This window comes from Dermacentor andersoni, chromosome 11 (genome assembly GCF_023375885.2).
Source record: "Dermacentor andersoni chromosome 11, qqDerAnde1_hic_scaffold, whole genome shotgun sequence".
Classification (NCBI taxonomy): domain Eukaryota; kingdom Metazoa; phylum Arthropoda; class Arachnida; order Ixodida; family Ixodidae; genus Dermacentor; species Dermacentor andersoni.
Genome location: NC_092824.1, coordinates 120,475,622 through 120,496,160, shown reverse-complemented (window position 1 = coordinate 120,496,160; position 20,539 = coordinate 120,475,622). Strand labels below are relative to the sequence as shown.

The following is a 20,539-nucleotide window of genomic DNA, read 5'->3' as shown; positions in this document are numbered from 1 at the left end:
CGATTGCCGTCCATTTCTTCGTGGTAGTAGCCTGTGTTTCGGCCTCGGAATGCATCCAAGGAGCCGTCGACGAAGCCATCCTCACTGCCGATGTGCGTCACAATCAGGCGCTGACCTTTCCCAGAAGGTTGCTTCAGACCCGTCGACAGGCAATTTGCTCCGCGCTTCTGCACCACGGCGTCTGTCCACACGATCGACCGAGTGTGTCCCGCCGTCACCCATGTCTTGTCGAGGAATATCTTTCGGCCTCGGTAGCGATTCCACTATTTGGCAATGTCATCCCGGTCAATAAGCAATGAGTTGCAGCTCTTCTTCTCGTGCTTGAATCCAGTCTCGACAAGTAGGTGGGGCACAGTACACCGCTTCAGTGATGGGAGATCCATACTCTTCGAGAACTCGTTAGTCATCTTCTCGATCGTCGGTATCTCGCCTTGTTCTCGCGGCAGGTCTGTCGGAGGGGACGCAGTGGTGCAGGAGAGGCTAGAATGTCACCGCCCCCGCTGGCCGATCGTAACAGCACGCGTGATGTTTCGACGGGACCGCCACCACGGAGGGCGTTGGGAACGTAGACATGGCCGACGCGGGTCATAGTGTAGTATCTGTTTGTATCAGCTTAATATCTGATGTGAGTTGGATTTGAACCCAAGATATTAAACTTATTTTTCCAAGTTGGCGGAGTGCTTGAAGCCCAGCTGCTTCACCACCGCCGCGGGTTGGCCCGGTATTTCCCTATCTTCGGGATCGGCCCACGTTTCTTGGTCAACAGACATCGATCCGCTGGAAACTATAGCCACATGCAGCTTCGCTGTAAAAAAAATCACGGACGATTGCGATACTCCCTATTGCGAAATTTGAGCGTAGCTTATACGTGTTTTCATTTCGCGATATATTGGCTGGCGCGGACAAAATATGCTGACCGTTGCGAACGGAGCGAAGTGCCTTGCTGATCGGGAGATTGCGAGAGGCAACGCGTGCACATGGGTGACGTGTGGGCGCGATTCACAGCAGCAGGTGGAGACAGACATCCGCTCATGCAGCGACTCATGATGCGCTTTGTTTCCATATGTGGTATCGGTGGCGTTATCGGTGAATAGACGACGCGCGCTACCCCGGTGCCATCTTGTAGCCATCATCGCCGCAGAGTCCCGAAAAATCCGGCGGCATCTGTAGCAGCCCGCGAGGACGGCATAGCTCGAAGGAGTGACTCCTCAGCGGCGTTCAAGTGGACATTAATGCTTTCGCATTCACACCTCACAAGAAGTGCTTAGGTGTCCTCGGATTTTTTTCTCTGGCATCGCTGTCTACTCTTGCATCCCTAAGTTACGAAAATAGTGCGACACGTCGACGCAGATTGCCCCCGCAGTCGGGAGGAGTAGGAGGAGGAAAAAAACTTTAAGGCCAACATGAAGGCCCTGTGAAGAAGAGCGCTTGCTCCTCTAAGGCCCGTTGTTGATCTGCCGAGTGCGAGTGAAGCCAAGTACTCCAGGAAGGAGGGGAAGGGGAAGGAAAATAAGGAGAGGTAATGGCAGTGTTACATGAGTACAGAATGTGTTCTGTATCTGCCCTTAACTCTGGACAGTTGGGGCACTGAGCTGTGTCCGGAGCTTGCGCATTGGCTTTCTGTATCTGTTGCTTAATTCTATTCTATTCACTTAGTGCGCGGAAGATGAGTTCGACTACAGCTGGCCGGCTGTGGTTTGAATACGATGAAGTAGAGTTAGCGCATGTTAAATTGTGATAGTCCATTCGACGTGCCTTTGCGGACAAAGGAGTAGAAAGATGTCCGGAATAAGGTTAACTCGGAATTCGCATAGCTCATATTTGCGCCAACTGCCTGCTTCCGCTGTTACACAATTTTCTTTAACACCCGTTTAAATTCACTGTCTCCACTCGAGCCTGATTGCGCATATATGGGGCGCTCGAGCTCGCTCCGCATTCCTCTCTCTCTCTCTCTCTCTCTCTCTCTCTCTCTCTCTCTCTCTCTCTCTCTCTCTCACGATGCTTCTTTCCTCCTTTGCTCACATCTTGCAGCGTCTCCTGTCGGTCACATCAGGTTATACACGTGCGCCTTACACCTGAAACGTCAATTTATATCCTGCCGTATCTCTTGTTCCGCGCGCTCCTCGCACACCGCCGTGACAGCTTTATAAATAATGCTGTAGCGCGAGCCGGGATGAGATCAGGTGGCGCGTCCCGAATTCCCCAGAGCGCATTCCCCGCGTGCGTGCGTAAGTGGGCTCCCGCGATCAATGCAGAACAAGCCTTAAATCCCGAGTCTGAGCACGTTGTGTTTGCGCATTCGTGCGCGAATGAATACTTGTGCACTTGCGTTGCCCGTGTTTAGTACGCGCGCGCAATGCGCGCCAGCCTAAATACGCACGTATAAATTATCGCCGGCGTGTGCTTTTAGCATGATTCTGCATGCGTGTGCGTGCACTAACGCGAAGGCATGGCGTGTGTGTTCAGAGCACGGTGTAAGTGGTTCATCGCCAGCGCCGGTTCTCGCGGACCTGCGTGGAAAGGCGGTAGTCGTTGAACGCAATCGCGAGACGATAACGACTGCGTAAGCGCCGCCTGAGCACCGCGGCAAGCGTCCGTTGCTCCTCCGTCTGACTTCCCCCGGATGCAGGGGATCTCTTCGTGTTCCCGGGTCAACCGGTGGTTGCTAAAAATAAGCCGCAGCCTTTTTTGTCCCTTCGTCTATCGCAACCCAGAGAACACGAATCCCCGCTCACTCTCCCCTTTATGCTTTAACACTCTTTCCACTTGACCTGGAGGTGCGGTCGCCGGGAGAATGGCTATATTTAGCGTCCGTATTTTCCGGCTTCCGCTTCATCGCTCTATTGTCGTCTGGTACCTTTTCTCTTTCTTTTATTTCTTTCGCTTACTTTTATGCTGCCCAGCCCCTCATTTGCTTGTCGCCACGTGACCGCGCTTTTCCACCCGAGTTGCTTCCTGGTGCCTCAAGTTCTTCCCTTTTCACTTTCGCTTCGTCCCCCTTTCCTTGCTCGCCGTTGTTTCTTATCCTCGCTCCTTTGCTTCCAATCTCGTTTTGTTTCCGCGACGAATACCTGTTGAGGTGGAGTCCCCAAGCTTATGTGCGGTCCATTTCTTCACCCACTGTACACTAAAAATTTAAAAAAAGATGAAATTATGGGGTCTTACATGCCAAAACGACGATCTGATTACGAGGCACGCCGTAGTGAGGGACTTCGTAATAATTTAGACCACCTGTGTCGAAATAAATAACAATAAATAAAGGAGTTAAGACAGAAATAAGAGCTTATATTACAGTGCTCCGATAAGAACAGCCCCGCTCGTCAGGTCTCTTGTTTTTTCACTCACTTTCTACGAATACTGCTTAATTGGAAAGTTTGCTTACGTCGATAGGCACGGTACGTGAGTGAGCATAGCAACATATTACATAAGTGAGCAAGACGATGGACTTCGAATTGTAACCACGGTGTGTTTCAGCGCCGTTACAGCTACGATTCTCGGCTATATAATCGTACACGTGACAGCTCACTCGGATGAGCCCACGGCACTTCCAGGACAACCTTCACACGTGCTCGCTAACAAAATGCCCGATATCGCCATGACGCCTTGAGCCAGTGCGCAACATCGCAACCTTACGGCAAGAAGCATTTAGCTTATCGCCTTTCGCAAATCTATTACTATAGCGGCATAGGTTTATTGCGGTCCAGGTTGTTAATGCACCTCTAAGCATAGCTGTCTATATGCGACAGCAGTTTTAACGTCGTTTTGGTCAAGCACAACTTCACTGCGTGTCCCTTAGTGGCTACTCTCAGCTTCGTGACGGTGCGTCGTAATTGGCTCTTGAAATTGGGCTGATTGGAGAAGTGTTATCTCGCGCTAGCCTGAGGGAAACAGCTCGGACAAGTACGAACGCAGAGCGACGAGGCCGAACAGCCGTTCAATCTCGTGCCACGCTTGCTTGCGAGAAAACGCGTCAGCATTGGCATGTCCATACTGGCGGGCGTCCGTGCCACAGCGGCAAGCACATTGTGGATTCGCTCCCAGCTGGAATCTCTGCGAGAGAGGCTGGTATACATCCCTGCCGGAGCCTTCTACTATGCGCCAAAATGACAAAGCCGTTCTCGCTCTCGATCTTCGGGGCGCGTTCGACAGTGTCAAACACAGTAGCATTCTCGCTAATGTTTCCACCACAGACTGCGGACAGAAGACTTTCTACTACATCCGCGCTTTTCTTTCTAATCGCGCCGCCTTCATCCCCCTCGATTCCACCGAGCACGTCCCTTACCCACTAGGCACACGGGGTACACCTCAAGGAGCGGTCTTTTCACCTCTACTCTTCAACTTGGCCATGCTGAACCTCCCCTCCCTCCTGCAGAAGGTCGAGGGGATACACCATGCGCTCTATGCTGACGATATTACAATTTGGACCAACACCGGCTCTCCGGCTCAAATCGAGGAACGCCTACAACATGCGGCCCTTCTAGTGGACACATACGCCGCTTCTTGCGGCCTAGAGTGTTCTCCATCCAAATCGGCACTCCTATCAGTCTCCCGCCTACCGCCACCCCAGATTTCTCTCCCGTCCGGCCCTGTCCCGTCGGTGCAGGACCTTCGGATTCTCGGGGTTCACCTCTCGTCCTCCCTGGACCCTAAGGGTACCATAGCTGCTCTCCGACGCACCAGCGAACAAGTGAGTCGTATGATTCGGCGGATCTCTACCAAGCGTGGCCGCCTCCGAGGGACCGAGTCCCTCCAGTTGGCCCAAGCGTTTGTGACCAGTCGGGTCCTCTACGCCTCACCATACCTTCGCCTGCGTCGTCACCACGAACACCAGCTGGATATTCTTCTCCGCTCCGTGTACAAGCGCGCGCTGGACCTGCCCATCGCTACTTCCAATCGCCGCTTTGCGACCCTGGGGGTGCACAACTCCTTCGCGGAGCTGCGGGAAGCCCATCGCGTCAATCAACTCACTCGTCTGTCGCAGATGCCTTGCGGGCGCCGCCTGCTACACAGACTTGGCCTCAGCTCAATCTCTAACCCGGTCCCTCCCTCCCCGATACCGGAACACTGGCACTAGAAGCTGTCGGTGAAGCCACTCTTCCGCAACATGAATCCCGAACAACACCCCGGTCGCAGGCAAGCGCGTGCCGCTGCCCTCCAGGCGCGCCTCTCCGAACGCCCCGGCGTATTCTACGTAGACGTCTCGGGCCCTTCCCCCTCAGGTCACTTCACGGCCGCTGTGATCACCGAGGGTCACCACGTCGGTGGCCTCTCGTTCAGAGCCGACACTAACTCATGCAGAGGAGGCTGCCATCGCTTTGGCCGCCTCTCACCCCACCACTCGCACTATCTTAACAGATTCGCGCTCAGCCTGTTCTCGATACATCCAGGGTTCCATCGCCCCGCTGGCGGCTAGTCTCCTTCGGGCCGCCTCCTGGCGCTTCAACCCTCACTCCATTAGAATAGTCTGGAGCCCAGGCCACACAGGTCTTCCCGGCAACGAGGCGGCGAATGCCGCTGCCCGCGCTTCTTTCCTCCGGGCCGCTGCCCCTTCATGTCCTGTGTCGGATCCTGGAAACTCTAGCCGCACACGCTACAGCGTTATTCTGGATTATTATCGCACTTCGCGCCGACTCTACCCTAACGCTGCACGCGGTTTGGCGAAAGCGGACGAACGACTACTACGCCGCCTTCAGACCAATACTTTCCTTAGTTGGGCTGTCGCCCGGCACTTCATGCCGGAAATCTCAGCCACGTGCCCGACTTGTCAGGTCCTCGCCGATACCTTTCACGTTGTGGCTTCGTGCCCCACCACTCCACTTTCCTTCTCATCCCCTTTCCCCATCCCTACTAGAGAGGCTTGGGAGGAGTACCTGTTCGGCTGCTCTAACTTGGAAGCTCAACGTTCCTTGGTGGCGCGCGCCCGGGCAGCGGTCATCTCCAATGGCGTCCCGGAATAGGGGCTGCCACTCAGGCGCACAGCAAGCAACTCCCTTATTAACTTCTTGAATAAAATGTTTCTACCACCACCACCCTGCCGCGTTCGCCCACGTGCATGAAATGGCCGCTCCTGACTGGTCTCCCCAATCGGCGGCGAGCTGCCTGCCGCAGGAAATATCTCCGAGAATCATTCGCTCCGCGAAAGAAAAAATGACGCTCGCCCGTTCTCGCGGCGCGCTTTCTGCCGCTTGGGGCGGGCCGCGCGCGTTTTCCCTGGAGGATTGGTGGAAGAAGAGTAGGGAAACGACAAAAAACGGAGACGTACAAAAGCACAGTTCGCAATAGGGGATCAGAAAATTTGGGTGTGGTAGTTCATGGTGTTTTTTGTTTCGTTTTTTATTGTTTAACCTAGGTAGGACATTAGGCAGTACAATAGCAAGAGCTTGGTGGCACAACCCTCCGCCCCGTTCCCAAGGGGACGCTCATAACATCCATCCACCCATGCATCCCTTTTCCCGCTAGTTTGGACGTGCCTTTGCCCTGGCGCAAGAAGATGATGCGCTGAAATAAATGTTCGTGAGGTTCAGGAGCACAGACCAGCGCGAGATCATGTAGCGTGCTTACTGTGCGGCCGACGACCGGCCGTTTTCGGGAGCGCTCGAGCGCCGTATGCTGTCAAGACAGGGTTTATGGTCACGTGTACCGAAGCCGAGCCAGACTGGTTCGATTTAATGCGCTGCGCCTAGCAACACAAGGGAGAGCGTATGCACCTTGGCCCGCGTGCAGAATCAATGCCACTCAACGTACATGCGTAACGTGCATGTGTAGATACGTATGAGCGTGTGTTCGGGGTGCAGGCGCGCACACCTTCCGTATTTATGTTTTCTGGTATACACCCGCCGGAGTGGCCTATTGGCTTTCGTATTTGGCGCTGCTAAGCCCGAAGGGCGCGGAGTGGAATCCCGTCTGCGGCGGCCGCATTTCGATGAGGGCGAAATGCAAGGACGCCCGTGTGCAGGGTGCACGTCAAAGAACTCCAGGTGGTCTAAATTGATCCGGAGTCTCTCACTACGGCGTACTTCATAATCATATCTTGGTTTTGGCTAGTGAAACTACAGAATTTAATATTTATTGCATTTTGTTCCGCGCAATCGCACTGTAGCTGAGCTTTATTGATTTTCTACGTAGCGTCGTTAGCTCTAGGTCCCAAACAGCTGTCGCCGGAAAGCTTGTTGACTGAGTTTTTCACCGACGGTTTTGTTTTCATGTCAGGGGAGATTATACTTTTTAGGGGCAGTAATTGGTCTCTGTAGTCAATTATATTTTTGAATGATGTAATTGTAATTGTTTATCGGTAATCTTTTTCTGTAATGTGTGCAAGTCTGATACCAGCTGCACCGTCTCTACAGATGTGCTGGTTAACGGCTCTTACGCAATCACGCAATGAACCAACAAACGCGGCCTAAATATCCTCACTGCAACAAATGTACGCCTCCAAGCTCATCGTTCCTTCAATAAAGAGTACAGCTTTCTACAGAAGCGTTCGGCTATTTGCTGACATTGGCAGTCATCGCCCGTAGTTCCTGTATATTTTCTTCTTCTTTTTTTTATACGTCTAATTCTCAGTGCGGTGCTGTAGGATCACAGAGACAGTGCAAAATGAGAAGACGAGGACACGGTGTTAAACGACAGAAAAATTGCCGGTGCCAACCTTGCGGGATATGTTACGGCAGTCATGTTGACGTTCGCTCTATACTACGAGCATCAACATGAGCCACGTACTTGCCGATGCCGGGGCTTGCGTCCTCACCTGTAAAAGTGCGCCTGTGGCCCTGTGTTTCTTCTACCCTGCAATACCAGCGTACTGGAAGGTTATCGCAGCAACGTGCTCTTAACAGGCAATTATTATAGTTGCAACGAAAACGGCAGGTTACAAATACAGTTCTTTTCTTTTTAGAACTGCCTTATATATGCTGCCGAATGTGTTTAAAATAAAAATCATTAGCTGCATCTTTCTTCCCCATTTCTGCTTTGATCGGACTGATCCCAGCGGGGAACAAGGCGTATCCCGAGGGATTTCTTATTCCGCGGGGGACGCGACACCGCCCCGTTCTTTGTTGCCAGCAGCGACAACGGCCGAAGGGAAGGCGTCGCGGCGCGTCGGATGCCGAAAACGCGATAGGCTGCGTTTCTTCGAGATTGCTTTCCCCGCACCCGAGTCCCTTGCGACGTCTCCTTTTCCTGTTCGCACAGATCTGCGGGATTCTCGCCGCCTTCTACGCGCATCTTGTCCCCTTTATTGCCGTCGGTTTTCTTTCATCCGCTGCGTTTTTTCTTCTTCTTTTTCGACGACATGATGCCTTTCTCCATATAAGGCAGGCGTTCTCTGTGAAGATAACGTCTTCCCCATTCATAATTCTGGAGAGGTGCCACTTCGTAGGCTTATCTTTGCCCATAGATTGTAATCTGGGCGTCTTTCTTTGCTTCGCACCAGCCATCGTTGCTTAGTGGCAGTGGTGTTGGGCGGCTAAGCACGAGGTCGCGGGATCGAATCCCGGCCACGGCGGTCGCATTTCCATGGGGTTGAAATGCGAAAACACCCGCGTACTTAGATTTAGGTGCACGTTGACGAACCCCAGGTGGTCGAACTTACTCCGGAGTCCCCCACTACGGCGTTCCTCATAGTCAGATCGTGGCTTTGGCACCTGAAGCCCCATATATATATATATATATATATATATATATATATATATATATATATATATATATATATATATATATATATATATATATATATATATATATATATATATGTGAAAGTGAAAGTTTATTTTCTTTTCAACGAAAAGAGGGCGCCAAGACAAAAGGCAAGAGCCTGACAAGGTCCCGGTCACCCGTAAAACAGCTGGCATTGTGCATAAGCACTTCACAACAAATACACAATGAATTTCTCAAGCATTGTAAAAGCATGAAGCAGTAAGTTAACATGCACAAAATTTGTACAGGAAAAGAATAAATTGAATACACAACTTATCGTATTAGTGGTGTAAAGACAATTTCTTTTTGATACAAACATAAAAATATCAGTCCTAAAACAAAGAAACAATATCACAGCTTACAACATGTGCGTTATAGAAAAAAAAAACATTTGAAAGGTAGTAAATTGAATACAAATAAATACAAAGTATGTCGACTAAATAAATGTATCATTCCGTTTGTTCCAATAGGTATTTTTTAATTGTAGATTTAAAGCGTTTTTGTGGAAGGTAATACTCAGTTTCAAAGGGAAAGTTATTTATTACCGTGGGAATCTGGTAGCATAGTGTTTGCTTGCCATAATTGGTGCGTGTGATAGGAACAAGCTTACGTTTCGTACGAAATGCATAACGGCTGTTGGAATTATCTGGGCATGAAAAGAATAATCTATGATGATGGATGTACTTAAGTAGACAGAAGTTATATACTTCTTTTACTTTAAGGATGCCATATTTCTGAAATAGCGGTAACGTAGGTAAATCTGAAGATCTGCCATGAAACCCTTCAATGGCACGCATAGCGCGTTTCTGAATTGAAATTAACTTGAGGTAATTGCTGGACGTCGTAGTTCCCCATACAAGGATACAGTAAGATAACCTTGAGTAGAGAAGTGCGTAATACATGGATATCTTTAACCAGAGGGGCAACAAATGAGATATCTTATACAAACAGCCGACTGTTTTACTTAAATCAGACATTAATTTGGTGATATGAAAATTCCAAGAAAGATTCTCATTGAACCAAACACCAAGAAATTTCTGGTTTGAAACACGTTTTAATTCAGTATGTTCGTAGAAAATTTTCAGAGTGATACTTTCTACTGTATTAATAGGCTGAAAAATTATGTAGTTAGTATTTGATAAATTGAGGCGTAGCCGATTCGTCAATAACCAGTTATGTAACTTTCTTAAATATGCATTTGCCGTAGCCTCCATTTGAGACAAGGAGTGGGATGACAAAAATATATTCGTATCGTCAGCGTACATGACCAGATTAGGCGATTCGGATATGTTAGCGATATCATTTATGTATACTAAAAACAATAATGGTCCTAATATAGATCCTTGAGGAACACCATGCTGAATTGCCAATTTCTCTGAGGGTATGCCATTAACTTGAACATACTGTAATCTGTTATTTAAATAGTTCTTTAGCAAGTCAGATGCAATACCACGTATGCCATAACTGTTGAGCTTGCGTAGTAGGGTGTTGTGATGGACGCAATCGAATGCCTTTCGGAAGTCTAAGAAAAGACCAAGAGTGTACTGTTTCATTTCGATATTCTTAATAATTTTTTCTTTTACTGTTAAAAGCGCCTGCTCTGTTGATTTGTTTTTCAGAAATCCATACTGCGAGGAAGTAATAACACAGAACTTATGGAAAAAATTCTCGAGACGAGTATTAATGACACCTTCAAAAACTTTTGATAAGACGGGTAGAACAGAAATGGGTCTATAATTCGATATGTCATTCTTTCCCCCACTTTTGTAAACTGGACATACACGTGCTATCTTCAGCTGATCTGGGTACACTCCGCTTTCTAACATACGATTTGCGATGTAACACAAGACGTCACATATTAAAGAAGATACATGCTTCAAAGGTACCGCTAGTATACCATCATGCCCTGGTGAAACATGATTTTTTACCTTATGTATTAATGAAGCTATTTCATGAGTAGTAGTTGGCATAAGCGCAATAGAATTTTGTAAGGGAGTGATTAGATTAGAATGTGCGTCTGGTACTGATGACGTACATACAGAATCAGCTACATTAATGAAAAAATCATTGAAGGTGGTTGCGAGATCAGAGCCTATATATATATATATATATATATGCGTGTTTGGGCGTGTTGCTTAGCATACTCCCAATAATCGCTGTTACGAAAACGATGCATTGTTTGTCATTCCTGAAACTCTGTGTCACACCTAATAAAAACGTTCCATGTATGCGGAACCTGATGCGATACTGTCTTCGACTTATACCGAATGCTTTTCAACATTTTTTGTCACCTCCCGCCTGTGATACCAGTTGTGTAATGTGTCATTCACCTCGTTCCTCCCATTATCATCCCCCATTGTGACCCTTTTTCTTCCCCTCTTCCCCTTCCCTTACGTAGAGTAGCAGGCCAGATGCTCCATTATCCGGCCGACCTCTCTACATTTCCAATCATTAAAATACTTCTTTTTTTTTTTGTCACCTCCCACTGCCTTCGTTCATTCTTTTACACATCGCCAGAGCTTGTGTAGAAACGTGCGATCGCTGGTGATTGGGGCTGGTGCTGCAGCTACGCCCTGTAACGACGAAGCTTTCGTGTGAATGCATTTTCTATTCCACTTTTGTTGGCATATTGCCGTTGCTGACGTCGCTGCCAAAGCACGAACAGCTTCAGCATAGGATTGATGGGTGCTCTCGTACGTTTGCCTCGGGGTACGTGAAAGCCGAGCCTTATATTTGCGGCATTGCGTTGTTACTTGTGAAAATCAGTTTAATTTAGTCGGCGCTTCTTGTGTCTTGCGTCCCATCCATCACGTCCAGTTCTTGGTTTCGCATTGCAGTGCAGTGTTCCGCTCTGCTTCATAGCCAAGCGGTACAGTACGACGCATTGTTGGAGCTCTGGGGAGAGCAGTTCTTGAGAATTTTTAAACGCTTCTGTTCGGCCATTAAAAGCCGCTATTGATCTTTCCGCCAATAGAGGTTTAAATGTCACTGTTTTCGTGCTGAATGTATATTGTTGGATCTGGAGGACAATCCCAATTGCTGTCCCCCAGATTTTGGACCTTGCCGTTGAGTGCGGGAGTTGGCCGAGGTTGAGGAGGACTTTGAGATGAAAACTGGAGGTTTATTCACATTATTTACAGTGAGAGTACAAAGAAATTAACAGTCATAAAGTCATTACAGGCCGGCAGCAACTCGGACGCTGCGGCCCGTGGCAAGAGGCTCGAAAGAGATGAATGAAGGAATGCTCTCATGCTGCTCCCGGTCTCTGGCTTTTAACCCCTTCGGTGCCTCGAAGTCACGTCACGTTCGGCCAATCGGCGAGCCCGCTCAGGTGGAGTCATTTTCGGCCAATGGTAGGCGCCCGTGCGAGTGCACGTCACATTCGGCTCAGAGGGTCACTCCTTGGGCTCCAGTTGTCCGAGGGATTACTTGTCTGCGGTATTGCCTCCCTGGCTTGCAAGCGCCGTCACAATAGGCGAATGGGGGGAGACGGGTTGTCTTCGAGCGACCTTTCAGAGCTGCAAAGCAGCTTTGCTCGGGACCCACGTTACCTGGAACCGTGCCAGGCTCCCGCTATACTTTCGGGAAGAGTCAAGCAGTGGGACAATAGCTCCACATGTGGCGCACGAGGTGGGGGACGCCAACTTGTTTGTACGTGCCGCGCCTCGCGAACGTGGTAGATGTGCTTCTGCGCTCCTTAATTAGGTGTGGCGCGATTCGATGTGGTCTGGTGAACTCGAAGGAGGCTCAGGAAAAGGTCCCGTATTTAACAATGTATTGAAGCAGCGCGATGGGACTAGTACAGAAAATATATTTAACTGGACGAGCGCTGACTGCCAACTAAACATTGCTGGGCAAACCACCAGCCATTTATAGTCATGTCAAAAACAGCATTTGTGTTACGTGTGTATGCTGTCCCCGTCCCATCGCGCTGCTTCGATGTACCTTCAACATGAACCAACTCGTCCAAACCGAGTTGTTGATGTGTCATACCGTTTTCTTGCATCTGTCGCGCGCGCGAGCGTCTGTGCCGTGAGCCATTGAGCGCGACACTCTTGGCAGTCTTCGAATTGATGAGCGCCGTGATAATGTAGCTTTTGCGCTTTTGCCGCGATGGAATAACACGTGCGCTGGCTATAGTGCACAATTTCCGTTCCATGAGGTGCGTGTATAGCTTGTATAGCAGTGTGTGCATTCTGCGCTGCCTCTATTTTATTTTCACTTTCTGTTTGGTCTGCCTTCTATCTCCCCCTCCTTTCCCTCTCTGTGAACAAGACAGACGCTTCTGCTGGTGGCAGTTGGCTCCTTCTGATCTTCCGTAATTGATTTTATGTTTGCAGATCAAATTGAAACCGTGACCGTCTTTGCCGGTAGAGCTAAACAACCGTGCACTGAAATTGCTCGCTCTACCTGGAAGTGCCTTGCATTGTGTACGTATACAGCTTGCGACCCGAGTCTCTGCGCACGCGTCCCCAGCGTTGAATGGCAAGCACCGTTGTGTCCGCGCGAGGCGAACGCGATGCAGCTATGCTGTCGCAGCGAGGAAACACCTCGCCGGCAGCAACAGTGACAGATGACGTGCGCGAACGCGATCGTGCCTCGACGGGGGGCGAAACACTTGTGGACGGCGATCGCCGAGCTCTGCGGGATCTCGTGAGGCCTCGCGTTGTCTCGCGAGATAGCGCCACGCGCAGTGTCTTCTCTATATGTGGATCGTTTCTCTTGCGTGAGCGCCGCCTTCACGATAGAGGCGGCAACGCGGACCAGCTTTTTTGCGCGCAATCGGGCAGAGTACCCGTGCCACGCCTATAACGCGCTCGTGTTTACTTAATTGGTTTGAAAAACACGCACGAACGCATTGGCACAATCGGGCGCTTGAGGAACAACTCGAGTGCGATTCGCCACACTGATAATCTGGCACAGCAAACGAGGTGGCGGCACTGTAGAAGCGGAGACAGGGCGTGAGCGCACGAGGTTCCCTCTGGAAGCGCGATGTCTTACGCATGTATATGGCGGCCTAAACATGTGGGAGAGCCTGTAGGCGTTATTTCGCACGTCTTCTATATTACGCAAAGCTTAAGTGCGTTAATTTTCGCGAAAGGCGATATCAGTGAATGAGGAAGGCAAGTTGTCGTGGCTTGTTAGAAAAGCTACGAATTTGTGAGCTTGTAACTGCACTTAACCTGTGCTTGTATCTCCACGTGCATGCAGTGGCACGAATTATCAGCTTGCCGCGTGGCTCGTGCGGCCTCCTCCAGTTGTTATGCGAGGCTGTCTACATCATCGCATGGTTCCTGCGCGCTTCGTGTCGGGACTCATATATACCACCTGTGAAGTAACTCGAGAAGCAGTTGGCAAAGAACGAACGCTTTATTAAATAAAGGTTAGTGTAGCTTTTATAGTCTTTATCTTGTGACGTCACCGCAGCCACTGCCGATTCACAAGAGGCATGGCCGGTGAATCTAACAAAACAAACACGTGTCAGCGGCGCATGCTGATTGACAACAATTCTTCCCTCTTAAGGAGTAAACGGTCCGGGGCCCGGGGCTTCCGCTGCGACCTACGCAGTGTCACTTCAGCCCGGTCAGTCACTTGCGGCTCGCTGGTAGCAACCTCGGCTTCGGCCCGCCCGTCTGACGGGGTTCGAATGTCGGTGCCTACTTGAGCCTGACTGTGACTGCTGTCGTGTCCTTGAGACTGCGAGTCTGCCGCTGCGTTCTCTCTGCCTTTAGTCGTTGGTACTTGCATGGGGGCCTAGGGTTCCACCGCTTCTCCTCCCACGCTGGTCCTCCTGGTTTTTAGCTGGTCGAGGTGGCGGCGATGTTGCTCCCCATCTGCAGTCTTTACCGTTGCCATTCGCGAGCCTTCGGTGGACTCTACCGCTCCTGGTTTCCATTTGTCACCCACTCCGTAGTTCTTGAACCAGACGTCTTTGCTCAGCGGTGGGCCACTGTTGCACGCACCTGCAGAAGGGAATGGTGACACGACGTTGTGCAATAAAGAACGTGGCTGATATCCGAGAAGCATAGAAGCTGGGTTTTGCCTATTTGGCAAGGGAGTGCGCCGATAATGCGAAAGAATGTGGTCCAGCCGAGCTTGCAAACTGCCGCGTGTGTTTTTGTTTAACCCCTGTTTGACAGTCCGTACTGCTCTTTCCGCCAGGCCGTTAGACTGCGGTTTGTAGGGAGCTGTCCGCAAATGAGCGATGCCATTGCGCTTCATAAATGCCCTGAACTCTTCGCTAGTAAAATGCGGCCCGTTGTCCGTCACTAGGGTCCTGAGCAAACCGGACCGGCTGAACATAGTCTGCAGTGCTTCAATTGTCTTCGCCGAACTGGCGGTCTTCATGGCGGTAACCTCGATCCATTTCGTATGGGAATCAACCACGATCAACAACGTGTTACCTTCCACAGGACCCGCAAAATCGGCATGGACCCTAGACCATGGCTCCTCTGTGTCCGGCCAAGGCACGGGTTGTCGGGCAGGAGGCAAGCTGCCCCATTCTATGCATGTTGGACACGCGTTGACCAGCTTCTCAATGTCCCGATCGAGCCCTGGGTACCAGAAAACAGAACGTGCCAGGTTTTTCATAGCCGTTATCCCTTGATGTGCATCATGCAGCATACGCAGCATCGACTGCCGCGCACTTGTTGGAATAACCGCTCGATGGCCCCAGTACACAATTCCGTGGCTGTACGTCAGTTCGTCTTTCCTGTGCATGTACACGCGTAACGGCTCCTGAGCCGGTTGCAAGTACCGTGGCCAGCCATTCTGAATGTAATCGCGGACTTGCGCGAGGTCGCTGTCGTCAACAGTCATTTTACCCAAGTCACTCGCCGACAGAGGACAGGTATTGAGGTGATCAGTCAGAAGAACATACTCACGAGCGTCATCTTCTGCAGCCTTAGTGTTGTTATGCTCCTGCCGCACCGGTAAACGACTGAGGGTGTCTGCAGGAATCAACGTCTTTGCTGGCTTGAACTGAATTTTGTAGTTGTAGGCGCTTAGCAAGAGGGACCAACGCTGAATCCGGGCAGCGGCCATGGCGGGAATGGGCTTGTTGGGGCTGAAAAGGCTCAGAAGAGGTTTGTGATCTGTAACAAGCGTGAAATGACTTTGTAACCCCGAAGACAACTGCCAATGCCTCTCTTTAAATTTGCGCGTAATTACGCTCAGCAGCTGAAAGCGTTCGTGACCGGAACCCAATTGGTCGATCTTGCCCATTTACTCCGATATAGCACTGCGCCGACGCCACACGACGACGCATCGGTTTCCAAGATAAGCGGCTTACTTGGATCGTAGTGCGCCAAGAACTTGCTCTAGCAGCCGCTTTGTTGCTCGGAACGCGTTAGCTTGTCTCGCTCCCCACTGCCAGCGTGTGTTCTTTCTTAGCAGTTCATGCAGCGGCTCTAGAACAGTAGCCAAGTTTTCCAGAAATGAGTGGTAGTAGGTCACGAAGCCCAAAAACGCCCGTAGTTCCGCAACACCGGTTGGGTTCGGCATTTTCATTATTGCAGCAATGTTATCCATCTTAGGTAACAATCCGTTCGTATTTATACGATGTCCCAGAAATTCAACTTCTGCTTGTCGGAACTTGCATTTCTGCGGATTCAGCTTGACACCGTGTTGCCGGAAACGTCTGAAAACTCCACGCAGCGTCTCGCAGTTGCCGCGTTTCTCCGCGACTACCACATCGTCCAAATATACTTGAATGCCCGGAATGGCTTGCAGGATGCCGTCCATACGTCTCTGAAAAATCGGAGGAGCAGAGGCTACACCAAAAGGAAGCCTATTAAAGCAAAACAGGCCTTCCGGAGTGTTTACGACCAATATCTTCTTCGTTTCCTCGTCAAGCGGCAACTGACTGTAAGCATCCTTCAAGTCGATGGTGCTGAATACTTCACCACCGCTTAGGTTTGCAAAGATATCCCTTATTTTTGGCAATGGGTACTGCTCCGTGACACATGCAGCATTTGCGGTCACCTTAAAATCGCCACACAACCGAATGGAACCATTTTTTGATAACGGGAACCAAAGGCGTGGCCCACTCTGCACTGTCGACAGGCGAGAGAATGCCATGCTTATCAAGTCTGTCTATTTCATTTGACACTTACACCCGCATTGCATACGGCACAGAACGTGCTTTGCAGAACCGCGACATCGCATTTTCCCGCAACCGCAAATGGACTGCGGGGCTATCAATTAGCCCTAGACCTGGCGTAAACAAATCGCCGAACTCCTCTAAGAGTGCGCTAACCAAAGTGCTGTCAGGGACATTTTGCTCACCGGAGGTTTCCTCGCCGAGACGGGCCTTCCGCTATGCTCAAACGCGCTGATGACATCTCGCCCGCACAAGTTCGGGCCATCGCATTGCAGTACGGTTAGAGTTGCATCTAGGGTCTTTCCCGCGTACGAGACCGGAAGTTTCAGCTGACCCCTCACGGGAAGCTTGCCAAGAAAGCAGGACAACTGCAAGGACGTCTCGCGGAGCGCAGGCCAGGCATGCCTATGCTTGCAGTATGTTTTCCACGTAATGATGGAGACAGGCGATCCGGTGTCCACTTGCATTGTCAGCGGAATTCCACTCCAGCAGAGGGTGCGAACCACAGGCTTGGCCAAGTTTACCGACGTCGTGTACAAACTCGGTAGACAAAGTTCGTTGCCGTCGCTTTCTGAAGAATGCTCCTCACAAAGGGCCACCCCTTGTTTCCACACACACATCTTAGCTAGGTGCCCTTTACGTCGGCAGCGAAAACACTCCGCCCGGCGAAACTTGCACTTTGCTGCCTTGTGCTTAGTGCTACCACAGCACGGGCAAACGACGTCTTCGCTTGGTCGAGAAGTGCTCGGATGAGTCTTGTGGTAATACAGTTGACCTTGCACCTTGCTCCTCACGGCATGGACGTCGCCATAATCCTGTGTCCTCTCCATGTGATCAACGTTGAGAGCTGCCATCTCGGCTGCTAACGCTATATCTTCGGCTTCTTTCAGCGTCAGCGAAGATCTTGCCAAAAGCTTCCGACGAACGCCGGCATCACGTAGACCACAAACAAGTCTGTCTCGTAGCATCCTGTCCCGTGCCTCGCCAAAGTTGCAACTGCAGGCCTTCTTCCGAATTTCCACAATGAAGTCCTTTGTTGCCTCGTCGGGACGCTGGCATCTGGTGAAGAACTTGTAGGACTCCGCTATTTCGTTGCCCTGTGGCGCAAAGTGTTCTGCCAGCAGTTCAAGCAGCTTCTCGTAGGTAAGGTCTTGAATCTTCGCCGGCGCGCACCGTACCGTTATTATGCCGACTGTTGCCGTGCTTAAGGCTGCCGTTAGCAGGGCTCGTCGTTTCTTCGAGTCGACGATATCGTAAGCTTCAAAGTAGGACTGCAGACGCACCTGGTAGGCGTCCCAACTGTCTTCCGTTTCGTCGAAACCCGGTGGTCCGGCGTGGGCCGCCATGGAGCAGGCACGGCCCGGTGGTGGGCAGCCTCGTCGCCACTGAAGTAACTCGAGAAGCAGTTGGCAAAGAACGAACGCTCTATTAAAGATTAGTGTAGCTTTTATAGTCTTTATCTTGTGACGTCACCGCAGCCACTGCCGATTCGCAAGAGGCATGGCCGGTGAATCTAACAAAACAAACACGTGTCAGCGGCGCATGCTGATTCACAACAACCTGTGTACATTCCTTTCGCTTAAAACGTCATTGTGAAGTTGTTTTAACTGTAACCTGAGCATTTTGCTTGGCAGTACAGCGCCATAATCACTAAGACACACGTACTGCAGCGCGAGTGCAAATTTCTAAGCTCCATTTTCATTATGCTTCAGACACTTATACCATATCGCTTAGATTAGTGTCAGCCTTTGAAGTTTAAACTGTCTGAGATGCAAGGCCTGTGTTTACAAAAAGCCCTCATGCTAAAATTGTCCGTAAGAGAAGTAAAGCCAGTGCTGATGCTGGGCATACTATTAGCGAAGGCCGCCGAGTAATGGCAAATAGCGCTTACGAGAAGCTTTGGGAATTCAGCCCCACATGCTTGCCGAATGCAACTCGCTCGCCTACGGCCTTAGTCGTGCCTCGTCTGCTGTGGCAGGAGTGGTTCGGTAAGCTCCCACGCGCAGAACTGGAGGTGGTCGGGCTGGCGCTGGTGGCACAATATGACGGCAATCGCTGCCGCTCTCAGTCAACATTGCCCATTCAAGCGCGCCGAAAGCAGCCACAGCCAGCGAAATTCAGCGGAGCCAGTGTGTGCGTATGTTGCGGCCGCATTGTTGTTTGCGTTTCGGCTAACTTCCGAACGGTGCCATTTTTCTTCCCTCTTGACCGCCGCCGGCCCATCCAAGGGCTTGCAACTCAGTCGCGCCCAAAAAAGCGAACGCGACGGGAATCGCTGCGCGAGCGTCGTTTCGCCGCCACGCCCACTATTGCGGCTCGGGCTCGTAGACGAGAGACGGACTCTTGAGGCACACGAGGAGGAGACGAAAAGCCTTATACAATATTTACATATAGCAGGTAATAGCAGGCAATAGCATACAAGTAGCGGAGCCGAAGAGCGCACCAGACCGACAGGGAGCGGCTGACTCTCTTCTAACAATGGGCCGGCTCTTCTGCCTTGAATCCCTTTGGGCGGCCAACCGTCGGCAGGACGAGCAAGGACGGATGCTGACGTCAACCGCATCGCTTTCCTCTTTTGTCGAAGCAGGAGAAGTCCAAGCTGCATAAAACCGGTCTCCACGGCAAGGGTCAGAAGTTCTGTGTAACTTTGAAGGCCCTCTTGAATTCTTGACCTTGAGTTGAATTATTCCAAGAGGCAGACATTACTAGCACGAGAAATTGAAACACAGATTCAGCTAATTAACAAATGTGTACTAATTAACTTATCGATTCATTGCTTTATGACACATATTGCAATTTACGAATTGTAGCCGGTGAGTTGGAACACGATGCCACTCGAAATGACTCTCCAGGATGGCACTAGTCTCAAGATATTATTTCCCGATGCGTGGGACGAAATACATGGACGTTCTTGTTACTCTTGTACTTCAACGCATAAGCCAGCGTTTTGGTAAAAAATTAAGTCGGGGCATTTATTACGGCGAGTTTGACGGCGCGTATATATAGAGCCCAACCGGTGTCATTCTGGGAATTCATTCTAAATGGATGCGCCTTGCAAGCTCACCGGCTACAATTCGTAAATCGCAATATGTGCCGTGAAGTACAATTAAATAAGAAGCTTGTGCGTGGGAATGTGTGTGCGCGTAGGCCCAGAATGCGGTGTTAATGCGTGCAGCCTGCGGTGATGACTACGGTTGATTACTGCGAGAAATATGGAGGTGGATCGCTCGATAGTTTGTTGTAAAGTTACTTCTGAGCCAATTTTCCCAAGTATTCGTATTCAATTCCGTTTAAAAACTTTGCTATTTGAACGCCTCCATAACTACTGCCCTTCTTCACGCACTGCATGGGCGCAAGTTTTAGAAGCTCTGCCGCCCGCTTCCGCGCGCCACGTTTTCGACGCTGGAAACGCGAAGTTAACGAAGTCGGCCGTAATGAGTCCGCAACCGGAGAGCCGCTTTCTAATCAATACGGCGCGCCTTGTTTGGGCGTTCTTTTAGCTGCCCGCGCGGTCTTTTATTCTGTGCTTCTCAGGAAGCCTAATTGTAGTTTGATTGTTGCGCACCTGCTCTTAAAGCATCAGTCAACGTAGCAGCCGTAGGGATATCGTGCGCGCAATCGATCTAAGTAGTCGCGGAACCGACAACTCCACCGTCGCGGCTCGAGTTCCCACTTCCTACCCCGCGGTCTCTTCCGACACTTCGAAAGGGCGCTGCGCCTTCCTTCTAGTGCTTGGAAGGCTGA

The 20,539-nt window shown here is 50.5% G+C and overlaps 1 protein-coding gene and 1 non-coding gene across 3 annotated transcripts in view; both read left to right on the top strand.

Moving 5' to 3' along the window:
- Pka-C1 (Protein kinase, cAMP-dependent, catalytic subunit 1) overlaps nucleotides 1-20,539 on the top strand; it is a 443,650-nt gene that overhangs the window by 127,154 nt on the left and 295,957 nt on the right. The gene's annotated exons all lie outside the window — the stretch shown is intronic.
- On the top strand, nucleotides 572-755 carry LOC126539660 (U2 spliceosomal RNA). The gene has a single exon (XR_007601362.2). It is a non-coding gene; the product is annotated as a U2 spliceosomal RNA (small nuclear RNA).